This window comes from Loxodonta africana, chromosome 3, assembly GCF_030014295.1.
Source record: "Loxodonta africana isolate mLoxAfr1 chromosome 3, mLoxAfr1.hap2, whole genome shotgun sequence".
Classification (NCBI taxonomy): Eukaryota; Metazoa; Chordata; class Mammalia; order Proboscidea; family Elephantidae; genus Loxodonta; species Loxodonta africana.
This window is the reverse complement of record NC_087344.1, coordinates 96,605,900-96,631,545: the sequence shown is the minus strand read 5'-3', so window position 1 is coordinate 96,631,545 and position 25,646 is coordinate 96,605,900.

Sequence of the window (25,646 nt, the reverse complement as noted above, 5' to 3'; positions counted from 1 at the left end):
GATATGGGCAGTCTCTTTCCGTTAAAAGTCACCAAGTCTCACCCAAATTGTTGCAAGCAAAAGAATAGATGTATCGTAGGGCTGGACCTAAAGAGCAGTCAGGGCTCAGGACGCCCTTTTCTCCCCTTCCTGAGCATCTTAGCTGGCCTGCTCCTTTAAACTTTATAGCCTTTTAGGGTTGTGGCTCTTCTTCATACCCCTAACTCATTGTTACCTTTCTTTCTGCATCCTTTCAGTTTCAGCCCCTGCTCCTAGCTGCATCATGCCCTTCCTGGTTCCTAGTTCCTAGTTCGGGTCCCCAGCAAGGAATCTGACTGCCCCAGTTCACCTGTCTCCCCTCTCTCCCTTCTTCCCTGTCTCCCTCCGTTCTTCTCCCTCACCCCCTCCTACTAGGCCCCTCCCAGGTCTGGTCAGCCTTTGTACTGGCTGCCAGAGGATCAGGGGTGCACCACTCTTCAATCAGCTGAGTCTCTTAAGCAGCAACTTGAGTGGGGCAGTTTCCTTTATGAGCAGTCTAATGGATGATCGAAATGTTTAGAGCATTAAATGATGAAACGAAATGAGCTATCGAGCTACAAAAAGACGTGGAAGAACCTTAAATACATATTGCTAAGTGGCATAGTGGTTAAGAACTCAGCTGCTAATCAAAAGATCGGCAGTTTGAATCCACCACACGCTCATTGGAAACCCTACGGGGCAGCTCTACTCTGTCCTATAGGGTCGCTATGAGTCAGATTTAACTCGATGGTACAACAGGTTTTTTTAAGTGAAAAAGCCAGTCTGGAAAAGCTACATGCTGTATAATTCCAACTGTATGCCATTTTGAAAAAAATAAAACTATGGAGACAGTAAAAAGACTAGTGGTTGCCAGAGATTTGAGACAGGGAAGGAGAGAGGGAGGGATGAATATGGGGGGCACAGGACATTTTTAGGGCAGTGAAACTACTTTGTATGATACTATAATGGTAGATACATGACATTATTCATTTGCCAAAACCGATAGGACAGTACAACACAGTGAAACCTAATGTAAACCATGGACTTCAGTTAATAATAATCTGTAAATATTGGTTCATCAATTGTAACAAATTTAACACCAGTGCAAGATGTTAATAATAGGAGAAATTGTCTTCAGGGAGGAGAGTGGGTATATGAGAGCTCTCTGTACTTTCTGTGCTATTCTTTTGTAAATCTAAAGCCTCCCTAAAAATAAAATCTGTGAAAAAAAAAAAAATGTTAAGGGCAGCCCTACAATCCTAAGACTTCTGATAACAGTAAATGTAGGGAGTGTCCATGCCCACAGCTGCCTTACTGGTGATAAAATCAGATACTTTACTGATGCCTAGTATCGCACAGTTGTAGTTGTTGTTTGCGGTCAATTCAGTTTCAGCATGTAGCAACCCTATAGGACAGAGTAGAACTGCCCCTAGTGTTTCCTAAGTTGAAATCTACACAGGACCAGATCACCAGGTCTTTTTTCTCACAGAGCCACTGGTGGGTTCAAACTACAGATCTTTTAGTTAGCAGCTGAGAGCTTAGCAATTGCTCCACCAGGGCTTCTTTATCACACCAGGCGTCTTAGTCATCTAGGGCTGCTGTAACAGAAATACCACAAGTGGATGGCTTTAACAAAGAGAAATTTATTCTCTCACAGTCCAGGAGGCTGGAAGTCCAAATTCAGGGTGCCAGCTCCAAAGGAAGGCTCTCTCTCTGTCAGTTCTGGAGGAAGGTCCTTGTCATCAATCTTCCCTTGGTCTAGGAGCTTCTCAGCGCAGGAATTTCAGGTCCAAAAGACTCATTCTACTACCAGTGCTACTTTCTTGGCAGTATGAGATCCCCCTGTCTCTCCAACCGCTTCTCTCTTTTATATCTCAAAAGAGATTGGCTCAAGACACAATCCAATCTTGTAGATTGAGTCCTGCCTCATTAACATAACTGCCATCTATCCCACCTCATTAACATCATAGAGGTAGGATTTACAACAGGTAGGAAAATCACATCAGATGACAAAATGTTGGACAGTCACACAATACTGGGAATCATGGCCTAGCCAAACTGTTACACATATTTTCAAGGAACACAATTCAATCCATAACGCCAGGTACTATGGATATACAGGTAAAAGGAGGAAACCCCTGCCACCAGTGTTCTCAGAGGTAGTTGGGAAGGGAGACTGAAGATCCCTGCAGCTCTGTAAACACAGAACATTGGGCTATAAGTCATCTTAGAAGTCTAGTCCAACTTTATTTTTTTACCTGATCAAGAACTGGAAACCCAGAGAGGTTACCAGCTCTGCTTAGGGTCACCTAGTTGGTTACAGGCAGAGATTTCATTTCAAATGCATCGATTAAATATACAATATATGCTAGGGATTATTGTTGTTAGGTTCCCTCTAGTCAGTTCCAAGTCATAGCAACCCTATGTATAAAAGGACAAAACTCTTCCCGGCCCCCTGCCACCCTCACAACCCTTGCTATATTTGAGCCCATTGTTGCAGCTACTATGTCAGTCCATCTTGTTGAGGGTCTTCCCCTTTACCACTGACCATGTACAATAGAATGAAATGCTGCCCCATCCTGTGTCATCCTCACAATCATTGCTATGTTTGAGCACATTATTGCGGCCACTGTGTCAATCCATCTCATTTAGGTTCGTCCTCTTTTTCGCTGACCCTCTACCTTACCAAGCATGATGTCCTTCTCCAGGGACTGCTCCCTCCTGATAACATGTACAAACTACAGGAGTCAATGTCTTGCCATCCTCACTTCCAAGGAGCGTTCTGGCTATTCTTCTTGTGAGACAGATTTGTTTGTTTTTCTAGCAGTCTGTAAAAAAACAAAAACCAAACCAACTGCCGTGGAGTTGGTTCCTACTCATAGTGACCCTATAGGACAGAGTAGAAGTGCCCCACAGAGTTTCCAAGGAGCACCTGGTGGGTTCATACTGCCGACCTCTTGGTTAGCAGCCATAGTACTTAAACACTATGCCACCAGCAGTCCATAGTATACTTAATATTCTTCACCAACACCATAATACAAAGGCATCAATTCTTCAATCTTCCTTATTCATTGTCCAGCTTTCACATGCATATGAGGCGATTGAAAATACCACGGCTTAGATTAGGCACATCTTGGTCCTCAAAGTAACAACTCTACTTTTAACACTTTAAAGGGGCCTTTTACAGCAGATTTGCCCAATGCAATGTTATTTGATTTCTTAATTGCTGGTTCCATGGGCATTGATTGTGAAGCCACGTAAAATAAAATACTTGACAACTTCAGTATTTTCTCCATTTATCATTATGTTGCTTATTCCAGTTGTGAGGATTTTTGTTTTCTTTTTGTTGAGGCGTAATCCATACTGAAAGCTATAGTCTTTGATCTTCATCAACAAGTGCTTCAAGTCCTCTTCATTTTCAGCAAACAAGGTTGTGTCGTCTGCGTATTGCAGGTTGTTAATGAGTCTTCCTCTAATTCTGATGCTGCATTTTTCTTCATATAGCTCAGCTTCTCGGGTTATTTACTCAGCATAAAGATTGAATAACTATGGTGAAAGGATACAACCCCGACATACACCTTTCCTGGATTTTAAACTACGTAGTACCCCCCTTGTTCTGTTTGAATGACTGTCCCTTGGTCTATTTATAGGTTTCACATGAGCATCATTAAGTGTTCTGTAATTCCTAGTCTTCCCAGCATTATTGATAACTTGTTATGATCTACACAGTTGAATGTTTTGCATAGTGAATAAAACACAGTTAAACATCTTTCTGATATTCCCTGCTTTCAGCGAAGATCCATCTGACATAGCAATGATATGCCTTGTTCCACATCCTCTTCTAAATCCAGTTGGAATTTCTGGCAGTGCCCTGTCAATATACTGCTGCAACCGTTTTTGAATTATCTTCTGCAAAATTTTACTTGCATATGATGTTAATGATATTGTTCGATGATTTCTGTATTCTGTTGGATCACTTTTGTTTGGAATGGGGACAAATATGGATCTTTTCCAGTTGGTTGGTCAGGGAGCTGTCTTCTGAATTTCTTGGCATAGCCCAGTGAGCACCTCCAGCACTGCATCTATTGGTTGAAACATCTCAATCAGTATTCTGTTAATTCCTGGAGCCTTGTGTTTCTCCAATGCCTTCAGTGCTGCTTCAACTTCTTCCTTCTTTATCATATGCTACCTCCTGAAATGGTTGAACATTAACCCTCTTTTTTGGTAGAGTGACTCTGTGTACTCCTTCCACCTTCTTTTGATGCTTCTTGCGTTGTTCAATATTTTGCCGGTAAAATCCTTCAAAGTGGCAACTTGAGGCATGAATTTTTTCCTCAATTCTTTCAGCTTGAGAAATGCTGAGTATGTTCTTCCCTTTTGGTTTTCTAACTCTAGGTCTTTGCACATTTCATTATAATACTTTATCTACTCATGCTGCCCATTGATATCTTCTGTTCAACTCTTTTACTTCATCATTTCTTCCATTCGCTTTAGCCATTCTAGATTCAAGAGTAAGTTTCAGGGTCTTTTCTGACATCCATTTTGATCTTTTCTGTCTGTTCTGTCTTTTTAGTGACCCTTTGCTTTCTTCATGTATGATATCTGTGATGTCATTCTACAACTCTTCTGGTCTTCAGTAATAAGTGTTCACTGAGTCAAATTTATTCTTGAGATGATCTCCAACTTCAGGTTGGATATACTGATGGTTGTATTTTGGTTCCCTTGGACTTATTTTAATTTTCTTCAGCTTCAACTTCAACTTGCTTATGAGCAATTGATGGTCTGTTCCTTAGTCGGCCCCTGCCCTTGTTCTGACTGATGATAGTGAGTTTTTGCCTTGTCTCTTTCCACAGATGCAGTCAATTTGATTCCCATGTTTTCCATCCAGTTAGGTCCATGTATATAGCTGCCGTTTATGTTGTTGAAAAAAGGTATTTGTAAGGAATAAGTCATTGGTCTTGCAAAATTCTATCATGTGATCTCCAGAGTCATTTCTATCACCAAGCCCATATTTTCCAGCTACTGATCTTTTTTTTTTCCAACTTTTGCATTTCAATCATCAGTAATTATCAGTGCATCTTGATTGCATGTATGATCAATTTCAGACTGCAGAAGTTGGTAAAAATCATCAGTTTCCTTACCTTTGGCATTAGTAGTTGGTCCATAAATTTGAAAAATAGTTGGATTAACTGGCCTTTCTTGTAGGAATATGGATATTATCCTTTCACTGACAGCATTGTACCTTAGGATAGATCTTGAAATGTTCTTTTTGACAATGAATCTGATACCATTCCTCTTTAATTTGTCATTCCAGGCATAGTAGACCAAATGATTATCTGATTCAAAATGGCCAATACCAGTCCATTTCAGCTTGCTAATGCCTAGGATATCGATCTTTACGTGATTCATTTTTGATGACTTCCAATTTTCCTAGATTCATACTACCTACATTCCACATTCCAATTATCAGTACATGTTTGCAGCTGTTTCTTTTCATTTTGAGTCCTGCCACATCAGCCAATGAAGGTCCTGAAAGCTTTACTCCATGCATGTCATTAAAGTCGACTTTACTTTGAGGAGCGCTTTCCAACCTGAGGGACCCATCTTCTGGCACTATAGCAGACAATGTTCCACAGTTATTCATGAGGTTTTCACTGGCCAATTTTTTTTTTTAGAAGTAGACTACCATGTACTTCTTCCTAGACTGTCTTAGTGTGGAAGTTTAGCCGAAACCTGTCCATAGTGGGTAACCCTGATAGTATTTGAAATACCAGTGGCATTTACTTCCAGCATCACAGCAACATACAAGCCATCACAGTATGAAAAACTGACAGTTGCATGGTGGTATGCTAGGGATTAGGCTAGACTTTTTCACCTTTCTATTTCATTTAACCCTAATTACAACAACATGATATGAGCAGTACTCAGAGGAGAGACCTGAATTTCAGAGAGGTTCACCGCCTTGCTCAAAGTCACACAGGCAGGCAGGAGAGAAATGAGCAGTAGCAAGGTCTTCTGTGCTGTCAGTGTTGCAAACAAAGGCAGTGTTAGAAATTATACAAAGCTCCCCAATGTGATGCTTTCCTGCTCTTTGGGGAACAGATATTGCATAGATAGAAGCAGAGATGCAGAAAGTAAATTTTGGGGAGACTGGCTAAGAAAGGAATGTGACTGAAACATGAAAAGGGAAGTGGGGGTGGGCATCTTTGAGATGATCAGTACTAATGATATTTCAATTGAGGACTTGAATATTCTGGAAAAAGATCCATTTTACAGGTGAATGGGATGATTTAACAGCAAAGGAAAAAGAGAAAGAATCAGATAGGGCCTTGAGTGTAGGTGTCTAGAGGCCTGCCCAGTGTACTCATGAGGTAATCTGCTCTTATTTCACTCAACCTGAAAGACCTCTACTTGGCCAAAGAGCTGTCTGAATTATCATGCATGTTGACTTTCCCCGCCTCAGGCTGAGTTTGTAATGTTTCCTGAAATAAGAGCATTCAGATCAAAATGAGTACTGAGTTACTAGCTTCTTTGGAATAGGAAGGCTTTCTTGGTCAACTGAGCAGAACACACAGGCAAGACAATGAGTCATTTGTTATGGCACTTCAGGTCCTCTCTTGGTCTTGAATTCCTTCATCTCCCTCCTCCCCTCCTCATCTTGTTCACTCTCTGCCTCCTTTTCCCCATTCTATTTTCTCTCACTCTCTTCTACTTCTTGCTTTATATTTTTACAGCATAATTCATAGAATAAGGATTACAACTCCCATCAGTACATTCATCAATGGGCCACCGCATTAAAACGTCATCCTATAGGGAGCGGAGGAGACTATGGACTGTTGGAAAGTGCGTGCCTAACCTATAGGGGGTAATGGCTACTCAGTTCTACCTAATTGTTACCATATTTAACTGTGAACCCAGCCCCAATGTTGCCAAGTTTTCCAGCTTTTCAAAAGGACCTGGAAACCCAGATTTGTCCTATGTGAAATACCTTGGTTTTTAAATGTTATCAATTAGTTCAATTCTTTTTCAAATTTTTGTAGACTGGTAATTACCAACAGGCTACCAGCTCCTGACCACTGGCCTACACTAAGAAATATAGTTGAAATCTTGACTTCATTGCTTCCTAGGTGTGTAACTCCGAGAATGTCTCTTCACCTCCCTGAGCTTTAGTTTCATTGCCTGTCAAGTAGGATACAAGATGGCATATCAAGTGCCTAGCTCACTGTCTTACATGGAGTAGATACAGCATATATAGTGCGTTTCCTTCCCTTGCCCTTCCCGTAAGGTGGCCACAGTCTTTTAAACATGTATACATCTGATTCCAGAGAAGAATATTCAGTCTATAAGAAGACCAATGGCTTCTGCAACTTCAGCCTGAGTTCCTCCTGCAAATGATCAAATCACAAGAGCTCACACTGTATTCTCACCCTGCTTTGTTGAAAGCCATTTCCCCAAAATGCATTTTACGTGGGCAATGAGACTCTATTCATGCACAATTTCACATGAAAAGATTTGCCCTTTTCACTGTATGCATGGCTTGAATCGGCTAGCATGCGTGAAAATATTTCCATTCATTAGCATGCCAAATGATGTCACTGGCCTGGAACTTGGGTGGATAGTGCCATAGACTCATAGAATCCTAGCACTCTGAGGATTCTCAGAGGAGGCCATCTAGTCCAACATTTCACCCCAACCCCACCCCAAACCCACTGCCGTGGAGTCGATTCTGACTCATAGCGACCCTATGGAACAGAGTAGAACTGCCCCATAGAGTTTCCAAGGAGCACCTGGTGGTTTTGAACTGCTGACCCCTTGGTTAGCAGCCATAGCACTTAACCACTACGCCACCAGGGTTTCCACATTTCACCCAATGGTCCTTAAATGCAGCTTAAAATATTTTCTTCCCAAGTTGTGGGGCTCTCTATTCTGGAAGGCTGCCCTGACCACTCTCATTATTTAAAAGGTTTCCTTGTACCAAATTTAAATCAGAATTTCAGTAACTTTTACCCATTGGTTCAGTTCAACTGTCCAGTAAGACTGAGAATAAGTTTAGTCACTGTACTGCATGGTATCTCTTTAAATAATCATAATAGCCAGAACTTTCATAAGACACGTGTCAGGATTGTTCCAGAAGTTTTCTACACAATAACTTATTTAATACTCACCAAAAAAAAAAACCTTATAAAGCAGGAAATACTAGTGTTTTTATTTTAAGAATGAGGAAACTGGAGGTATAGACTAAGTGATATATCCAAGGTCTCACAGTTCATCAGTGGGAGAGCCAGGCAGTCTGGCCTCAGAGTCCATGTACTTAAGGACTACATACCTCTCCATGATGAAGACCTGTGTCAAGGTCAAATGTGAGAAACCAAGAGCTTTGGTGTCTGTCACCCATAGCCAGATTTACCTCATGACACTGCCAATTCTTTGCAGAGCAAGGTTGTGCCAGCTACTCAGTATCCCAGACCTTTAAATGAGGGGTCTTGTGCCTAAGATCTCTGTAAATTGTCTAGAGCAGAACCTGACAAGTAGTAGACATGCGATGGATTTTTGTTGAGCAAGTGACATTTATCAAGACTCCAGACAATGCATCATCAAGCCCTTCACCTTTCCTTTCATGGAGAACTTTCCAAGAGCCCCTTTTCAAAGATACCATTCACCCTTCTATGGACACTCTCCATTTGTTACTGTTCATTTTTGCGTGGAGTACATTTCGGTGCTCTCTTGCCTAGCTCGGAGTACGTGGTATCCTCATGAGCTGAACACTATATTTCCGTCATTGCAGCCCAAGACTGTGTTAATACACTTTTCAAGTGTCTCCTCTGCCCAACTACTACATTAGGAATTAAGGATAAATACATAAATAAGACAAAAGCTTTTCCCTAAAGAATTATCAGGTAGGGTAGAAAGTATGGGACAAAAGAGTTATGGAAAGGGTAAAAAAGGAATGTAAAGGAGGGAGAACTTTACCAAGGGTAAATAAGCTTAAAAGACATTTGTGTGTATGTGTGTGAGTGTGTGCTAAAGGGAAGGAAAGAATGGAAGAATATATATGGTTTAGAACCTTGGAATAACCTGTCAATAACCCATTGTCATCAAGTCAATTCTGACTCATAGGACAGAATAGAACCATCCCATAGAGTTTCCAAGACTGTAATCTTTATGCAAGCAGACTGCCACATCTTTTTCCCATGGAGTAGCTGGTGGGTTTGAACCACTGACCTTTTGGTTAACAGCCAAGTGCTTAACCACGGTGCCACCAGGGCTCCTTAAATGTCAACAACCAACATTTAAAATCATTATATAAAATCATTAGAGATATCTTAATGCTTAATTGTTAAATATAAAAAAATCATAAAATATAAAGGACAATACTGGTAAATTTTACTACTTCAAAATTTAAAATGAATGTATAACCAAAAAAAAAGCCACGAAAACTAACATACGCAAAAGATGTTGATTTTGAGATCACCTATAAACTTGAAGATACTTTTACCATGTAATAACAAAGAACAAGTATCCAGAATATACAGAGAAATACTAAATTAGTAAGTGAAAGACAGAAAACATATAGAAAAATAAGCAAAGGAAAGATATAGGCAATTTACATAAGAGAAATCTTAAATGCCTAGTAAACACATTCCCCACATTAGTAATCTGGGGAATTCAAATTAAAATAATAGTAATGAGAAATGCCATTTCTCATCCATTGAAGAGCAAACATTAAAAGGTGTGAAAAGATCAAGTGTTGATGAGGAAATAGCGAAAGGGGGACCATCATACATTACTACAGAAGTATTTTTTGATAATAACGCCTGCAAAGAACAATTTAGCTTTCTGGGTGTGTGCAATCTCTATAACCTAGGGATTATATAATATACATATGTTGTTGTTCTTACTATTGTGTGCCATAGAGTTGATTTCAACAAAGAAACCCTATTTACAGGATAGAACTGTAGCATTGGGTTTCCTAGGCTGTAGTCTTTACAGGAGCAGATCTCCAGGTCTTTTCTTCTGTGGAGCCACTGGGTGAGTTTGAACTACTGACCTTTCAGTTAGTAGCTAAGCTCTTAACTATTACGCCACAAGGGCTCCTTAAATATACACATACACACATACACATACACATACACATACACATACACACACACACACACACATACACATACATGTACGTAATCTAGAGAATATTATGGATATATGCACAAAGAGACATGGACCAGAAAGTCCATTGCAGCACTGCTTATAATAGAGAAAAACTACCTGCATGCCCATTAATTGAGAAATAGATGCATAAAGTATTTATGCAATGGGATATTTAACAGGAATGAACCAGTGTTGAAATCTCAAACATGTAATTTAACTGGAAAAAATGTGCAGGAAGATGTGTAGTGTATGTATACTATAATACTATTCATGGATATCTTTTTACAACCCCACACAAACATTAAACAACAATGTATGCTGTTTGTATTTAAAATGTGTCAAATATGCAAAAGTAGACTAGAAAGGATATACACTTAATTTATGAAAGTAGTGGCCACTGGAGAGGTAAGAAGAAATTGAAATAGCAAGAAGGGAACAAGAGGATTTTAATTTTATCTGAAATGTTTGGTTTGTTTATTTTTAAAGGTTTAATACAACTGTGACAAAAAGGTTAACAGTTATCAATTATTGGCCATGGTCCATGATGTTTGCTTTATAATTCTCTGTAATTTTTGTTATTTTTATAAGTGTCTCAAATTTTTAAATACTATCCCAGGAGAAGAAGAGCTACTTTAAAAGCCATAGCTGGTTCGTGGGTAAAGGTGGGCTTATAGTTGGAGTTTCCCTGTGTTTTTTCCATTGGTATGAACCTAGGATAATCCAAGTTGCAGCTCATTGAAAAGAAAAGTAATGCAATAATCCAAATGATTTCTGATTATAGTCTTAAAACTCACAAAGAAACCAGTAGTAGTATAATTCTTCCCTAAAAATGGAATATAAAATATTAAACAAAAGAAAATTCCACCTTTGTGTATTCAAACTCATTTAATTAAAATTTTAACAAATATTGGTGAGCACCTACCCCTGTGGCAGGCACTGTGCTAGACAGAAGAGACTCACAGATAAACCATTTTCTTGGGTATACGGCGCCGAAACTGGATTTTACTGGGTACATTCTCTTACCTCCACATCGCTTCCCCGTTGTTCTTTTGTAGGTATTCCCCACAAAAATTCTGAGAAGTAGGTATTTCTGTCCCTAATCTATATGTAAGTAACTTGTCCAAGGTCATTGCCAATTAGTAAATGGCGGCGTTTATTCTCAGACTCAGAATGTCTGACATGAGATTCTGCCTTGCTAAAGTAGATATTGACTATTTTAAGAGAAGTGAGATTAGCGCTCTTTAGAAATGTAGAGTATTCTGTATGAAGGAAAATTTTCCATCCTTTGCTTTTGTCCTTGAAACTGTGAGAAATAAAATTCTAGATGGAACTAATAGTCTTTGGCTGGCGGGCCTGCCTATCATTTAGCTTTCATTCCCTCTGGGCAGGAACCATGTCATCATCGGCCATATTGGGCTCTGTGCTGAGGCATGGGCACTCAATGGAGAGAGCCCTCAGAGCAAGCCTCACACCTTCCAGTGACTAATCATCATTCAGGAGGCCTGTGAGTACCTAACTGACTGTTCTTCATTCAGAGGATATACACAGTTCATGTGGAAAGCCCAAGAAGTGAAATGCTGACATGCCTGGAAGGCATCAGAATCCAGTAACGAATAAACAACCCATTGCTATGGAGTAGATTCCAACTCCTATTGACCCTATAGGACACAGTAGAACTACCCCATAGGATTTCCAGGGAGTGGCTGGTGGATATGAACTGTCAACCTTTGCTTATTAGCGGTAGCTCTTAACCACTGTGCCACTGGAATCTAGACACCCAAATATCACCGTTTCCTTTGTTTTCAGCTTCCTTTTTAACTTCAGCCAGAATAACCTTTCTGATCCTTAAATCTCATGTACTTAGAATGCTGTCAGTTCTTAGCATGTCAATAATCTGAGGGTACAAAGTGAACAGAATATGTTGGATAACAATGTAATTGTTGAGCATTTTCAAATTATCTCTCTTGATCCTCAAGACAGTCCTATGAGATTGAAGAGAAATTTCCTAAAACCCCTATTTTGTAGAGGAGACTTAGAGAGGTTACAGAACACTCTAGTAAGTGGTTCTCTGGTCTCCAGAAGAGTTTTTAGGCTATGTGAGTATACTGGAGCCTTGACAGATCATCTAACAGTTCTCACTGGACTAGTCTGACAGCTACTTCAAATGTTGCCCAGTGGTTTCGCCTGGTTCTCTGAGTCAGGCTTGGCCCAGCCAAACACCTGCAGGCCCAGCTCAAGTATTTTCTCAAGAGTGATACCTAGACAGTACACAGGGGCAGCCACTGGAAGACCTCAATCAAGATGTCTTTCTTAATAATACTTCAAGGGGCTCTTTGAACTCAGGGCGACATAGGAGTAACAAAAGGAGCAGTTGTGAATAAATGAATATACAACACGGAATGAATTGTTTGTATGCCACTAATAGCTAATATGAGCCCTGCTGGCACAATGGTTAAGCACTCAGCTGCTAACCGAAAGGTTGGCAGTTCAAACCCACCCAGAAGTTCTGTGAGAGAAAGACCTGGTGGCCTGTTTCTGTAAAGATTATAGCCAAGAAAACCCCACAGGGCAGTTCTACTCTGTCACATGGGGTTGCTGTGAGTTGGAATCAACTCGATAGCCTACAACAACAGTAACAATAGCTAACATACCTGCAAAAAAATACGTACACTCTTACCCATGTATAGAGTGGTGTATAATATAAAGGCATAGCAATAACATTTCTTGGGTATCAACTCTCAGCTCTTGGTATTGGGGATCCTCTTGCCAGACATTCATGGTCCCCTTGCTTCTACACCTTTACAGTGTGGTTCTCTCTTCCCCAAATGCTATCCCAGATTGCCTTGGCTTCCCATCTACCCCACCAAAAAAATTCATCTCATCAAGTCAGTTCCAACTCATGGTGACCCCATATGTTACAGGATAGAACTGCTCCATAGGGTTTTCTTAGGTGTAATCCTTACAGCATATCACCAGACCTTTCTTCTACAGTGCCAGTGAGTGGTTTCCAACTGCCAACCTTTAGGTTACAAGTAGGGCACAAACTGTTTTTGCCACCCGGGGACCTCCCTCTCTCCCTCCCCATACTAGTCGAAATCCTACCACTCCTCTAGATTTCAATGCCGGCACTCCTACCCCCAGATTGTTCTCACACATTTGCCCATAGAACCTGCCCTTCTCCTTTTGTGATGTGTATTTCATCACATGGGTAATTACTGTTGTTGTCTCTGCTGCCAGAAGGAGGAGCAACAAGGGAGAGCCCAAGAAGTTCTCAAGTACCCAGGCCTAAATTTTATATTTTCACACAGTATCTCCCTTAGGGCAGTCATCCAGGCCTCTTGCCCCAGGAACATATCAGATATGTACCTCCATGTTGTTGTTGTTAGGTGCCATCGAGTCAGTTCCTACTCACAGCGACCCTATGCACAAGAGAACGAAACACTGCCCGGTCCTGTGCCATCCTCACAAATGTTGTTATACTTGAGCCAATTGTTAAAGCCACTGTGTCAATCCATCTTGTTGAGGGTCTTCCTCTTTTTTGCTGTCCCTCTACTTTACCAAGCATAATGTCCTCCAGGGACTGATCCCTCCTGATAACATGTCCAAAGTGTGTGAGACATAGTCTTGCCATCCTTGCTTCTGGTTGTACTTCTTCCAAGACAGATTTGTTCATTATTCCAGCAGTTTGTTGTATGTTCAATATTCTTCACCAACACCACAATTCAAAGGCGTCAGCTCTTCTTCAGTCTTCCTTATTCATCATCCAGCTTTCCCACGCATATGAGGCAATTCAAAACACCATGGCTTGGGTCAGGCGCACCTTAGTCTTCAAGGTGATAGCCTTGCTTTTCAATATTTTGAAGAGGTCTTTTGCAGCAGATTTGCCCAATGCAATGCATCTTTTGAATTCTTGACTATTGCTTCCATTGGTGTTGACTGTGGATCCAAGTAAAATGAAATTCTTGCCAACTTCAGTCTTTTCTCCATTTATCATGATGTTGGTTATTGGTTCAGTTGTGAAGTTTTTGTTTTTTTTAATGTTGAAGTGTAATGCATGCTGAAGGCTTGGTCTTTGATCTTCATCAGTAAGTGCTTCAAGTCCTCTTCACTTTCAGCAAGCAAGGTTGTGTCATCTGCATATCACAGGTTATCAATGAGTCTGTCTCCAATCCTGATGCTGTGTTCTTCATATAGTCTAGTTTCTTGGATTATTTGTTCAGCATACACATTGAATAAGTGTGATGAAAGGATACAACCCTGACACACACCTTTCCTGACTTGAAAACATGCAGTATCCCCTTGTTCTGTTTGAACGACTGCCTCTTGATGTATGTACAGATTCTTCATGAGCACAATTAAGTGCTCTGGAATTCCCATTCTTTGCAATGTTATCCATAATTTGTTATGATCCACACAGTCAAATGCCTTTGCATAGTCAATAAAACACAGGTAAACATCTTTCTGATATTCTCTGCTTTCAGCCAGGATCCGTCTGACATCAGCAATGATATCTCTGGTTCCATGTCCTCTTCTGAATCTGGCTTGAATTTCTGGCAGTTCCCTGTTGATATACTACTGCAGCCACTTTTGAATGATCTTCAGCAAAATTTTCCTTGCATGTGATATTAATGATATTGTTCAATAATTTCTCCATTCAGTTGGATCACCTTTCTTGGGAATAGCCATAAATAAGGATCTCTTCCAGTCAATTGGCAAGGTAGCTGTCTTCCAAATTTCTTGGCATAGACAAATGAGCACTTCCAGTACTGTATCTGTTTGTTGAAACATCTCAATTGGTATTCCGTCAATTCCTGGAGCCTTGTTTTTGGCCAATGCTTTCAGTGCAGTTTGGACTTCTTCCTTCAGTACCATCAGTTCCTGATCATATGCTACCTCCTGAAATGGATGAATGCTGACCAGTTCTTTTTAGTATAGTGACTCTGTATATTCCTTCCATCTTCTTTTAATGCATCTTGCGTCATTTAATATTTTCCCAGTAGAATCCTTCAATATAGTAACTTGAGGATTGAATTTTTTTTTCAGTTCTTTCAGCTTGAGAAATGCCAAGAGTGTTCTTCCATTTTAGTTTCTACCTCAGGTCTTTGCACATGTCATTACATAGTACTTTTTTTGTCTTCTCAAGCCACCCTTTGAAATCTTCTATTCAGCTATTTTACTTCATCATTTCTTCCTTTTGCTTTAGCTACTCGACATTAAAGAGTGGGTTTCAGAGTCTTTTCTGACGTCCATTTTGGTCTTTTCTTTCTCTACTGTCTTTTTAATGACCTCTTGCTTTCTTCATGTATGATATCCTTGATGTCATTCCACAAGGCGCCGGGTCTTCAGTCATTAGTGTTCAATGCATCAAATCTATTCTTGGTATGCTCTCTAAATTGAGGTAGGATATGCTCAAGGTTGTACTTTGGCTCTCATGGACTTATTCTAATTTTCTTCAGTTTCAACCTGAACTTGCATATGAGCAATTGATGGTCTGATCTGCAGTTGGCCCCTGGCCTTGTTCTTACTGATGATATTGAGCTTTTCCATCATCTCTTTCCACAGATGTAGTCCATTTGATTCCTGTGTATTCCATCTGGTGAGGTCCATGTGTATAGTCACCAGTTATGTTGGTGAAAAAAGGTATTTGCAATGAAGAAGTTGTTGGTCTTGCAAAATTCTATCATGCTATCTCTGGCATTGTTTCTGTCACCAAGGCCATATTTTCCAAATACCAATCCTTCTTCTTTGTTTCCAACTTTCACATTCCAATCACCAGTAATTATCAGTGCATCCCAATTGCATGTTTGATCAATTTCAGACTGCAGAAGTTGGTAAAAAATCTTCCGTTTCTTCATCTTTGGCCTTAGTGATTGGTGCGTAAATTTGAATAAGAGTCGTATTAACTGGTCTTCTTTGTAGGCATATGGATATTATCCTATCGCTGACAGCATTGTACTTCAGGATAGATCTTGAAAGGTACTTCCATGGTCATGTCATTATATGGGCAATTGTTTGTGGCTCAGCACTTATGCAAGAGCTGAATGGTCCCCTTCCATTATATCTCACTGATGCTAGCCAAGGTCAGGGTGACTTGTCTGGTTTTTCACTATCTTTGTCCTTTTGATTCCATATTTTGATAGAAAACTGTTTTTTCCTACATTCATTGTTAAGTTATGACTGCTTAGTTCTAAAACAGTGTGTAATCTATTTTTAAATTTTTGTTTTACATTTCACTGCCTGCCTCTTTCTGGGCCTTGATTTCCCCATCTATAAAATAAGAGAGTTAGAGAAGATAAATCTGTAAGATCCTTCCCAGGCTAATGTTCTGAGTCTGTGAAATATCACCTTAGTGGGTTGTGGAGCCCAGAGAAACATCTCTCTATTCTAAGTGGCTATCATCCGATGGTCAGAGCAGGCAGCTTAAATGAACACTATTTACTATATGCTGAAAGGTTCCATTGCCCTACTTACTTTTTTTCCCCCTTTCCAAGCTGCTCCAGGTGGTTGAACCTTCACCCCCACGGGCCTCATAGAAGATTAGTGCTCCTGTGGAGCTGTGATACATATTACTTGATGAAAACTGTTGCACAGATAATAGTGCTTAGAATCTGTTTGCCTACACCTCATCTTATTACAGATTAAACTTGTGTATTAACTTCATAATTCTCTGATTACTAAGTGGTTCAACTAAGGTCCTGGGCCTCTTCAATCCTAATTAGCCTTGTCCAGCTGAGCTTTTGCAAGACTGAATCATCGCCACAATGTTTCTCACTCAGCAGTGGAGGCTAGGATGATGCCTTCTGGAAACCCTGTCTCTGTTGCTGTCAACTGTTTGTATACCATGCAGATTTGCACAGACCTATCCTGTGCCAAGCTCCAGACACAGCCTGTTTTCACCTATTTCCTCCAGTCCATCTAAGAAATGTCTGTGTATTACTGTAAATGGCCCTACCCAGGAAATTGACATCCCTTCCTCATAGAACAGAATTTAAATTTGGGCATTTTTTGAGACAGCATGTTATAGTGCTTGTGTATCTATCGTTGGGACAGGCGGACTATGTTTTAGGCTAGTGGTTAATTTTAAAAGAGTTACCTCAGCTCTCTAAGCCTCAGTTTACTTATCTATAAAATGGGGATAATAATAATAGTGCTTACCTCATAGGTCACTGTGAGGATGAAATAAACTATATAAAATGTATAACATATAGGAAATAGCCAATGCATGTTAGCTTTTATTATTAATATTAATAATTTATATAGTTCTGTGGAAAAATGAAACAGTGGAGAGCAAATGGAAATATTAATGTTTATTTTAAGAATGAAGAAATGCGGCTGGGTGAGGGAAGTGACTTCATACCTTCTATAAACACATATCAGGTGCTTATCATGGGCTGGTCCCTTGGCATTCAAAACTATGCATCCATCATCCATCTGCCTCTCAGACTACAAGAGGTAGTCTTTAACTGTGCCGGTGAAATCAGGGAAGGCTTTGTGGAGGAAGCGTCAGCTGTACCCACCTCAATCTTAAAATCAAGTTTAAACGTCACCACCTTCATGGAGCCCTCCTTCACTCCCTCCAGCCTGTCTAATGCATGATTAACCACTTTCTCTGCTACTCAGTCTCTGTACTTTATCTGCATTTAAATGGTCGCATATGAAATCCCAGTAGATATCTATTTACCTTATTGCAGGCTATACTCATGTATTAACTTCTCTGTCAGTTTCCCGCATCACTAGCACAAGCCCAGTGGCTTGTCACACAGCAAAGATCATTGCGATCCCTGACATCTCCAGAGTGCTCACAGAGCACTATTGTAAGTACTATATTTACATCAACTTACTTCATCTCCCAAAAACTCTACGAGGGTGCTGCGACACTGAGCTGTTTAGAGATTTGTGCAAGATGATTCAGCAATCAAAATTTGAATTCAAGCAGCCTGGCCCCAGAACCCTTCCTCTTTACCATTGTGTCATCTCTCAGGATATATAAAACTCTCCAGAAACCTTTGCTGAACTGGGCATAAAAATGTTTATTGAGCACTATGTGCTTGGCTGCTAACTGAAAGGCTGGAGGTTCAATCCTACCCAGAGGGTCCTCAGAGGAGGGTCCTGGTGACTGGCTTCTGAAGAATCAACCACTGAAAACCTTACGAACACCCTGCTGACTCAGAACTGAAGCCACTCCTGAAACCCACTTTTCAAAGGTTAGACAGACCTATAAAATACACAATAACACACATGAGGCATGTGCTTCTTAGTTCAATCAAATATACAAGACCAAATGGGCAAGTCCTGCCCCAAAGCCAGATTAGAAGGCAGAAGGGGACAGGAAAACTGGACAAATAGACACGGGGAACCCAGGGTAGAAAGAGGGAGAGTACTGTCATTACATTGTGGGGCTTGCAACCAATGTCATAGAACAATTTGTGTATGAATTTTTGAATGAGAAACTAATTGTACTGTAAACTTTCACCTAAAGCATAATAAAATTTTTTAAAAAAAGGAAAAAAGAGCTTATAGAGCACAGTTCTACTCTGGGGTCACCAGGAGTCCAAATTAACTGAATGGCAACTGAGTTTAATGTTTATTTTTTTGATACGCTACGCTAGACGTTATGCATGTATTATTTGATTTTCACAATACTCTGATGTGGATCCTATTCTAATCCTTCTTTTATAAATGTGTAAACTGAGGTCTAGCCCATTTATCTACCTGGCCCAAGGTCCAAAACCCAGTGCTATCGAGTCGATTCTGACTCATAGCGACCCTATAGGACAGAATAGAACTGCCCCATAGAGTTTCCAAGGAGCATCTGGTGGATTCGAACTGCCGACCCTTTGGTTAGCAGCCGTAGCACTTAACCACTACTCCACCAGAAGGTCACATGGCAATAACTGACCAGAATTTAAATCCAAGCTTGTCCCCAGAACTTGAAATCTTATCTACAAACCAGCTACTGTTGAGTCAATTCTGACTCATGGCAACCCCATGTGTGTCAGAGTAGAACTGTGCTTCATGGACTGATTTTTCAGAAGTAGATTGCCGGGTCTTTCTTCTGAGGTGCCTCTGGGTGGACTCAAACCTCCAACCTTTCAGTTCTTAGCGGAGCACGTTCACTGTTTACACTCAAAATCTTATCTACTACCCCAGTATTTCCAAAAGTGCAATCACCAATGGTGTGTGAGATTATTTTTATGTGGCTATTAGTGGACATATATCATTTTAATAGTTACGTATCTGTTTTAATGGGTACTACAAAAATATGACTAGAGTCTTAAACCTATGATTTTACTGATATAAATCCTTAGAATGAAGCTGAAGTAGATATTTAAGTGTTTGAGTATGTTGTTTAAAAACATATTCGGTAAATGATTTGGTGGGTACGCGGATATGAGAAGTTGGTACATGGGTGAGTGGAGTTCTGGAAGCTGTGTTACACTTCCCTGCCTCCCGAGCATGTGAAAAGGACAGTCAGGGAAGAGGATGTGAGGACAGTTCAGGCATGAGCACACGTGTGGATCAGGAAACTGCTTGTGGCATTAACACTGTGTACTTGTCTGGACTTGCCTGCATGGTGCTTGCTCCTGAGAATTCAGGCAAATAAGAAAGAAGAGCATTGAGACATGTTTACAAAGGACCTCAAATATTATTCTAAAGAGTTTGAACTTGATTCTGTAGGAAATAGCTTTCAAAGATTTTGGAGCAGAAGCGGACATGACATCGCCTATTAATATTTAACCTTTCAAGTCATTGTGTGTTTACTATCTATCTGCATTTAGAAGAGTTTCACCATATCAAAGGGTAAATAAATATCACAGATACATGTTAGCTGATGGCCCCCTAAGCATAAGGTTCAGGCAGCAGTGCAATGAAACCTGAGCAGGAGTGGTGTGAGCTGTGTTTTGCCTAAGTGAGGCAGGACCTGTCCTACCACTTACCTTGTGCACTTTTACAAATTAGCGCATTATCTTCTTTTTAGAAAGTTGTTTTTAACCGCCAAGAGTGGCAACCTTGCATCTTTCTTGATTTGAAATTATAAAACTAATTGAACAATTCATTGAACCTAATGGCTTTAGAAAAATCAATAATTGCCTCCCGTTATTGATAGAATGGAAGCACATGGAAGAAATTATCCAATACAGAAATAAGCTCGTTAAAATAAATAATTCAACAAGCTGTCTGGCAATCTATTCAAATTTTGAACTTGAATGATTACGTGGAGTTTCCTAAGTATAATTAATGAAAGAAATGCACTTGGTGCTGCCAGGTTGTGGACTAAAGTGACAGGCTGCAATGATGCCAATTCATGGCACTTGCCCACTGCTCCTTGCCAGTGGAGCCACATAAAAAATGTGTGGGCAGTGAATAGGTGGTTGACTGTAGGGTGTGTGTGCGTGTGTATGTGTGTATGTGTGTAAGAGATGAAGAGAGAGGGAGAGGAAGGGAAGGAGGGAGAGAGAGAGAACACTGGTTTCTAATAGTGTGATTAGCATTTGAGATCAGAACATGGTGTAATAAACATTCCTCAAACATGTCTGACAATTTACAAAGCACTTTCACATTCTGTAAGCCAGCTAGGTAGGAGATATTTTGCAAATGGGGAAGTTGTGGTCCATCAACATGAATTGACTTGTGACATTACTGGTAAATAGTCACATTGTTCGTAAATACCAGAATTGAGACTATAGCCTCAGTCTGTGTCCATGACTCGGCTTACAGTTATTACTAGTTTGGACTTTGTATTCCTTCCTACATTTAGAAAAGATATGAAATACTCAATCCCTGTTTTCTGTCTAAGGAATTAAGCGGTCTACCATTAAGGGAGGGACTGTCATTTGGTCAGGGTCGCATAGCTCAAACAATATAGAGCTGGGATTTGAACCCAGTTCTGGCTTCTAACTGAGGACTCCTTTCCAACACTCCTCAGCTATTAGTGTGTCTCTTCCCAAGGCAAGAGGATTAGATGATCATGGAAAACACAATCCCTAGCTGAGAGCCTGTGAAGTTCCCAAGCAGAATGTGGGACCTGGAATTGAGGAAGACTTTCAGCCAACTCCTTAGGATGACCTGCTCTTGTGGCCTGACTCCAAATCATCAGGAATTGGAGTGGATGGGGGGACTGTTGTTGTTGTTAGCTGCCATCAAGTCAGCTCCTGCTCATCGTGACCTTATGGTTAATAGAATAAGACATTGCCCAGTCCTGTGCCATCTTCATGGTCTTTGGTATGTTTGAGTCCATTGCTGCAGTTAACTGCATCAGTCCTTCTCATTGAGGGTTTATCTCATTTCCTTGGCCCTCTACTTTATCAAACATGACCTCATTTTCTAGCAATTGGTCTTTCCTGATGACATGTCCAAAGCCAAAATCTTGCCACCCTCACTTCTATGGAACATTCTGGTTGTATTTCTTCTAAGTCTATAATCTGTTTGTACTTTTGACTGTTCATAGTATAGTCAGTATTCTTCACCAACATCATATCAGTCAAACACATCAATTCTTCTTCTGCTTTTCTTTTTCATTATCCAACTTTCACACCACAAAAAACCCTGTGGGTGGGGGCAGATATGTAACTGACAGAAACCTGGGTCATAGATCCTGGTGTTGCAAAGAAAAGATTTGCAGCAGGACTGTGGAAGGAGTGAATAAAATGGAATGACCATCTGCTTCTTCCCTACCACTTTTTCCCCCCATTTTCTCTCCTTCCTTCGAACGATCATGTCATAGGTCCTTGCCAGAGAACAAGAAATAAAAGCATCACGTCCTGTGTGAGTTGCAGTTAAGGATATTTCAGCAAGCTTGTCACTCACATGAGAGCTAATATAGTAAGACCTAATGCTTAATACAGCCAGGTATTGTTCTAAGTGATTTATAGATGTTAACTTATTTAATCCTCACAATAACCTATGAGGTCAATACTTCTACTATAATCATTTGACAAATGATGTGTCAGGAAACTTAGACATGCAAAGGATAAGTGACTCATCGAAGCTCCCACAGTGATGGAGTGATAATTCAAATACAAGCCATGTGGTTCTAGAATCCATGCTCTAAACCATTACACAGTACTCTGGTGCTCAAATATTCTGTTTTGGCCTCTTCAGATCTGTTCTACACCCTTGTCCACATGGGGATCTTCTATGGTGGCCACTTTGGATCTGTATTCCACTCTTGTCCATGTGGCTGTGTGCCATGGAGCTCAGGAAACTGCACCAACACCCCCTCCCCTTGTCTCCTGGCTTCTAGTTGGATTTGGCCAATAGAAGGCATCAACAGGAAACCGGATAGCAAAAAGACGAATGGGTCAGGGTAGTTAGTCTCTTGGCTCCTTTTCTGACAAGGCCATGGGTTCCTTTTTCTTAGACCATTGCTCCTGTCGAGACGCCCTCTCCTATAGCTACAATTACAGTTGCCTCTCTCTCTTGGTTCTGGAGAATAATCCCTTCCCTTCCGCTTTCAGGCTTAAGGGTGGTAGAAGTTTCCCACTATTGTTAGCTCCAGAGTGTTCCACTTTCCATGGTAAATTTTCTTTAACCTTGTCCAAACCTTTACAAATTCTCTCTCCATAATTGAGCTCTCCTCAATTACTTCATTGGAATGAGCCACCTGCATCATGTTGGAATTCCTGATTGATACAACTGCCTCTAACAGTGTTGTTTACACGGGGTAACCAAACCTGTTGCCGTTGAGTTGATTCCTACTCGTAGCGACCATATAAAACAGAGTAGAACTGCCATAGGGTTTCCAAGGAGTGAATGGTGGATTCGAACTGCCTGTGCTCTTAACCCTGTGTGCTTAGTAAATATACATTAGAGAGGGGAAAGAATGAAGGAAGAAAGAAGGATGGAGTAGGGGAGGCAGGGAAGGATGAAGAGACAGGGAAGGGAGAATGAAAGGCCTCTATTAAATAAATTTAAAATGCAAGTCCGCCTCATTTCACCTGGATTAGTCCCTTTCTTTTCTTACAAATCATAATAACTTGGTTCATAAAGTTCTATCACATGCTGTTTAATTTTTAGCATATGTATTATTAGCCCTACTTTGCAGTTCACAAAATTGACCCTCCAAAAGGCAAAATAATTTTTTTTCCAAGTTCACATAGCTATGAAGCAGCTGGGTCTGGACTCGCCCAGAAATCCTGATTCCAATTCCCATGCATTTTCCTCTCACATGTTCCAATTTCTGAATGTTAAGTAACTCCCTCCTGAGAAGGACCCAGATATTTAAGAAGTCAAAACAACCTTGTAAAAACGTCTCTCTCTTCACAGTCTTCAGTCATAATGGGAGTTTGGATTTAGGGTCTTTAGCATCATTACTGATTCTGCCTCTTTATTCTGCCTTGTTCTCTGGCTACTCTGGACATTAATCTTAACTTTATCATTGAAAGTGGGAAGAAAGCAACTCAAATGCAAAAAAATATTTTGGTTCTATGTAGTTCCTGTTACATTGGTATGCCAAGGTAGACCAAGAACCATTTTTCTAATGCAGCATATAGCAGTCGATGAGGGGAGGCACTAATGTACATTTCTGATAGCCCACTTGAAAAATGTATGTCTATTTTTTTCTAACTTAGGTATTGATATTTGTACAGATGGGTGGCATTTGAATGTATCACTATGAAATCCCTTGAGGACTTGGAAGGTCCCTCTGAGAAATGTTTATTTGAGAATCCAAAAGGCCATCACTTTTCCACATCCCATTGATTTCATTCTCCTAGAAGTACATTAATCCTGGATCAGACAGTGCCTTATAGTAGACTGGAAATAGCAGTTCTTAAGAAGCCATATATATAGACAGATATAGATATATTTCTTTTTTCCTGACAGAAAAATGAATTTTGATTAAGTCTGAATATTTACCAATTCCAAAGAAGTGGCTAGTGAGATAGGGTAGGGCAGGACTTATTCTTACTCCTATCTTACAGATGCAGAAACTGAGACCCAGTTAGGTAGTTTGTCTGGCTGAGCCAGGAGTGGAAACTTAGTCTTTCAATTCCTTGACCTAATTTCACTGCTTTTTCTTCATTTTTGTCTTTACTTGGTCTATCAAATTATGCATGGGGGTAGAAATGGCATTTGGGAACTAAAGGACTGTAAACAAAGCTCTTCCTAAGTCAAAACCATGAAATCCCAAAATGAAATGGGAGGCACTGAATCCCTGATACAGAGATCAATGTAGTTGCAGAGAAATGAATGACAGACATTAAATTAATGGCATTTAAATTTATGCAGTTACAATAGAAAACAATTCTTCTGTAATGCCTTCCTGAGGCTTTGATACGTAGCGGTAATTAAAAGCGCTCCTTTAAATCATTTATTATAATTATGTTTTAAATGATCCAGTCTTGAATGTAGCTGCCTTTTTGTTGTTTACTGGTAGCTGGTGACATTTGGAATTGACTAGACATTTGCAATAATTTGACTACTTTTTACAGAGAACTGAGCTGCCTTTTGCAATAAATTGGGAAAGCGTACCAGGTCTCCTGCGAACCCCTCACTTCCTACCCTGGCTCAGTGATCTGACACACTCCTCAAGTAAAATGAGTCACCATGAGCTAAGGGAAGTTGGGACTTAAGATCGGGTATGATCTGCGTCTTTTAAAGATAAAGGGTTTTATGAAAAAGTGAAGAACTGAATATGGTCTTTAGTTGTGAGATTTGGCCATCTGAAAGTTCAGGATGATCACAAGTGAAGTTTTCAAGGTTTGCTAAAACCTCGTGCTAATGGGATTGATGTTAGCCATTTGGCTCTCCACGTTACCAGTGTCTTAGTGTAGTGGTTAAGAGCTATAGTTGCTAACCAGGAGGTCAGCAGTTTAAATCCACCAGGTGCTCCTTGGAAACCCTATGGGGCAGTTCTATTCTATTCTATAGGGTGGCTATGAGTGGGACTTGACAGCAACGGGTTTGGTTTTTGTGGTTTTGTCTTTGCATAGGAGTCCCTGAGTCTCAGCTGCTAACTGAAATGTTGGAGGTTCTAGTCTACCTAGCAATGCCTAGGAAGAAAGACCATTGAAAATTCTGTGGAGCTCTATTCTAATCTGGCATATGTGGGGTCAGTGTTTTAGTTATCTAGTGTTGCTATAAGAAAAATACCACAAATGAGTGGCTTTAACAAACAGAAGTTTATTCTCTCACAGTTTAGAAAGCTAAAAGTCCGAATTCAGGATGCCAGGTCCAGGGGAAGACTTTCTCTCTCTGTCGACTCTAGGGAAAGGTCCTTGTCTTCAATCTCCCCATGGCCGAGGAGCTTCTCTGCACAGGGACCCAGAGTCCTAAGGATGCACTCTTCTCCTGGCTCGTCATGCTTGGTGGTAAAGAGGTCCCTCTCTCTACTCACTTCTCTCTCCTTTTATCTCTCAAAAGAGATTGACTCAAGATACAACCTAATCCTATAGATTGTGTCTTACCTTATTAGCATAACTGCTTCTAATCACGCCTCATTAATATCATAGAGGTTAGGATTTACAACCTCTAGGAAAGTTAGATCACAAAATGGAGGACAA